The sequence below is a fragment of the Aegilops tauschii genome, chromosome 5, assembly GCF_002575655.3.
Source record: "Aegilops tauschii subsp. strangulata cultivar AL8/78 chromosome 5, Aet v6.0, whole genome shotgun sequence".
In the NCBI taxonomy this organism is placed as follows: Eukaryota; Viridiplantae; Streptophyta; class Magnoliopsida; order Poales; family Poaceae; genus Aegilops; species Aegilops tauschii.
The window spans coordinates 210,109,092-210,113,230 of NC_053039.3; the positions used below are offsets into that span (position 1 = coordinate 210,109,092).

Genomic DNA, 4,139 nt, shown 5'->3' on the forward strand with positions numbered 1-4,139 from the left:
ATCAACAATGCCATTCAGCCAAACAAGGTAAATACTACTACTCCGTCTCATAATGTAAGACGTTTTTACAAGCTAAGTTGGGACTGAGGGAGGGAGTATTTCTTAAGAGTAAACAAGAGCTTTGATTCAATCACAGCAAACACGTTTACATTGTCATTTTCAGTACAACATCATGAACTTGGGGTGTAGGCCTAGCCAAGATTCGTGCTCCTGTGAGTTTTAGCAAGGTACCCAGCACATGTTCTGCCCAGTTGCCGTCTCTCCTAAATTTCTGAAAAACAATTCCAAAGAAATGAAATTAACATTTTTTGAATTTTGCATTCAGCAACACATGTTAGTCCAGTTCTGGAGATCGTTTGCCACATCCAAACGGCATCAACTGCTATTGCAATCGGAAGGAGGAGTTCATCTAAAAAGAAGTAGCTACATGTTTGCAGTAGTGGTCATGTCGCCGCCATCGTCGGCATGTGGTGGTCGTGGCCGTAGTCGAATGTCGGAGTGTTGTGGTTGACTACTGTTGTCTCCATCACAAGCTGTGGCCGTCAGGATGCGGCCGACCCCTACGCAGACCTCCGTCGTGTGCTCCATCACAGGTCTTGGCAGGATGTCGTCTCCATCATAGGCCGTGGCCGCCGCCTACGCGGACCCCGCCGTGTGCTCCATCGCACATGGATCTCACACACGGCCTATCACTCATATTGGTTGTAGACTAGCGTCCTCGTCGTAGCAACCGGCCGCCGTAGAGTTTCGGCGAGATCGGGAATTAGCGGAGCTGCTCCCTGCTTGGGGGAAGGGGTGTTTAGAAAATTCACAGCCTAACAGGATGGAGGCGGGCGTTTTCCTGCAAAAAGAGGACCGGTGCACAATAGGCACGAGATTCGATCAGACGGCTAATGATGAGAGGATGCAGGGATGCACAAACATGTGTGGATTCATAGAATACGATATATATAAGATGGATCTATTATGATAACACCCCCTTAAGACCCTATTCTGCTAACCCCGAGGCTCCCGAACCAAAAGCAAACAAAACCCACCCCTCCTCCCACGTCTCACCACCCCCCGAGCTCGACAACCTCCCTCCCCTGCCCCATCGGCGCCCCACACCATCACCATACCCCCAAGCCCCGCCGCCCACAACCCCTCCGGAGAGCCGGTGACCGCGGGGCGGACCCGACAACCGCGGCGCCCCACCCCACCACCACCACCACCCTCCCGTCCCTTCCCCTCCTCCGCCCCACCTGCCTCCCCTGACCCGCCTTCCTATCCCGCCCGCCGCCGCCGCACAGGGCCGTAGCCCCCGCCCAGCCAACTACCTCCGGCGGCCATGCCCCGCCCGGCAACCACCGGATCCGGTGGGATCCCGCTCCACCTCCCCTCATCTCCCGCCTTTTACCACGCCGTCGCGCCGAACGGATGGAAGGTATCCGATGGAGCGCCATCTTCCTCCTGCGCCAGCTCCCTCCCATGGCCGGCCCGATATGGGCTGGATCTCTTCTCCTAGGACGGCAACGATGTGCCAGGAGGTACACGGTGGCGACGGCAGTAGGGATTGTGCGTGCAGTCCGGCGCCCGTGGATTTGCAGCTCGGCTGTGTGAGATGCGGTTGTGGGTGTTAATGTCAAGCAGTTCGTGGGCACGCCGGCAATGACTGCAGCAACGGCTCTGCTTCCAGCGAGCTCAACCGGTCGTCCGCCGGCGGGATCCTCAGGTGAGCACCGCCCCTGTTCCCCTGTTACAACAATAGGAGGACGCCGTGCAGTTCGTTAACTCCTGGCCCGCGGTGACCCTGTCTTCTGCGTGACTCGCCGGCACAGTGCCCCGCCGGCGCACGGGCCACCCAACCCCGCAGCACCCACTCCTCCGATGGCAACCACCACCCTGACTCCTTGGATCCTCCTCCCTAGTGCTCACCCGCAGAACACCCCATCTTCCTGACCCCATCTCGTTTCCTGTGTGCAGTTCGGCGATGCGTAGACGTACAGTGCGGTGGCGCTGACAAAAACGACGAGGAGGACGATGGTGTGTGACTTGTGGTTCGCGGGAACTGGTGACCCCCCATCTTGCCAAGATCCCTCCGCCGCCCCTTCCCTTCCCTCCCTCCTAGGTGTGCAGAACGGTTTTCGTTCAGTGCAGTAAAATTTCTAATGCAGCTCATTAATTCCTCTTTGCAGTTTGTTTGGTGCCCCCGGCATGAGGTTCAACCAACTTATCTACTTGCAGTTCGAAAACTGGTCTACAAACGAAAAGGCATGCATGATTTGTGGACGACCAAGAATTTTACCTGTGTGCAGCTCTACTTGCAGTACTTGCGGCTCGACTGTGGAGTTCGCTTGGCATTTTCGTTCAGTCCACTGTGTAAAAAATGAACTAGATGTCTCCGCGGCTTGGAGTGAGACCAGTGGCGGAGCTACAAGGAATTTCCTGGGCGGGCCAAGCCAAAGGAAGCCTAATACTTTTGCCCTTGTAGTCCAGTTTTACTTACCTTTATACCTAAGTGGTTTTGGCTGATGCTGGGCGGGCTATGGCACTGTTTTGTTCCTATGTAACTCCGCCGGTGAGTGAGACAATCCACTTTTGTTGTTGATTTTGATGAATTCAGTGCAGTAAAATCTCAAATTAGTATGCTTTGCGGCTTGTTTGAGCACAGTGAAGAACTACCTCAAGATATTCAGAATCCCAGTCAAGTTGTCAGCGCGGAGAGAAAAAACGGCGTCAACAACAACAAAAATGCATATGCAGGGGGTGGCCGGAGCTGGAGTGGAGTTGCTCTCCTCCATGGCGCTCCACCTCGGTGGCTGTGCGGGTCATAGGAGTTTTTTTTTCTTCCTTTTTTTGGATTTTGGATGTGCAGTGCACCCGGATCACGCGAGCAGTGCACCCGGATCACGCGAGCAGTTAATTGCAGTGTGATTACAGTTTTGGTAGCGCGGGTAGCATTTTGTTCTTTTACCTTTATAGAAAAAAGTTTCATCTAGTCAGCCTTTTTTTATTTCAAATATGCAGTTCAGTGGCATGGTGTAGTTTGCAGGTGCAGTACGCCGCTGGGGTGTGATCTAGTACATCACGGCTAGTCCTCAATTGCTGTTCGACTGGTGACATTGTGGATTTTGTGTGTATGGCTGTGTGTGTGTCTGTTTAAAAATAATGAAAAGATATAGAGTATATGTTTTGAAGCTCACTTTGTTCTCTCACGTGGTTCACTATAATAAAGCTCCTCCATTGTTCACTATATCAAATGCAACGCTGTAGTGCGTTTGGCCCTCCGATGTGGTTCACTTTTGAGAGTGATGGTGTTCACATGAAAATGCGAAAAAAATTGCGAAATAATAATGGTAATGCGGTTCACTTCGATATATGTCGTGGTTCACTTGCCCCGTCTCTAGGGTCCACTCGTTCACAATTTTTTTGAAAAAAAGACAACAAAAACTCGTTTAAGAAAATGTGCGTCCGACAACAGAAATCATGAAGTTTGCTTACTCTCTGATGCAGCGCGATTTTCGACTGAAGTAGTGCGGTTTTCTGTCGGAAGAAGTAGACTCATCGATTTGGGTGTCGCGAAAAAACAGTGTCCGCATTTCACTAATTTTAAAACTGCTCTTAAACCATAAGGAATTAGAGAGAGTGTTCTACATGAAAAAGTTGCGTCTCGTGGGTATCTTTCCAATGGCATATCATTTGAATCATTTCGACAAGCGGTTTATAAAAATTTCGCGAAAAACGACCGCTGCCACTCGTCGTCTGCCACACCATTTTCAAAATTAACTTAAAACCGTAAGGAATCTCGAAACCATTTCTACGTATGAAAGTTGCGCCTTGTCCATAGCTTTCCAATGACGTATTACACACCTCGTTTCGACAAACGGTTGGAGGTGGCACCATATTAATCCAACGAGAAACTAAGAATCCTGTTATAGAGAAAAAAGTAACTATCATTCCTTTTTCTGACGAATCACGTAATCCTCCAAGTTCACGAACTAATAAGGTTATAAAATGAATCGTAATCACAATTGAAATCGTTGAGAAAGAGATATGAGTTAGTATATGTTCTAAAGTTGCAAATAGCATAAGGGGAAGGTCCCATTACAAAATTGTAAATTTCGAATTGATTTCTAATCTATTGTATTCTTTTTCAAGAA

At 50.0% G+C, this 4,139-nt stretch overlaps 1 long non-coding RNA gene across 1 annotated transcript; it reads left to right on the top strand.

Moving 5' to 3' along the window:
* Positions 1-1,057: 1,057 nt before the first annotated feature.
* Positions 1,058-3,181, top strand: LOC109745594 (uncharacterized). The gene is made up of 4 exons (XR_012184492.1): positions 1,058-1,711; positions 1,963-2,050; positions 2,175-2,557; positions 2,651-3,181. It is a non-coding gene; the product is annotated as an uncharacterized lncRNA (long non-coding RNA).
* Positions 3,182-4,139: the final 958 nt, after the last annotated feature.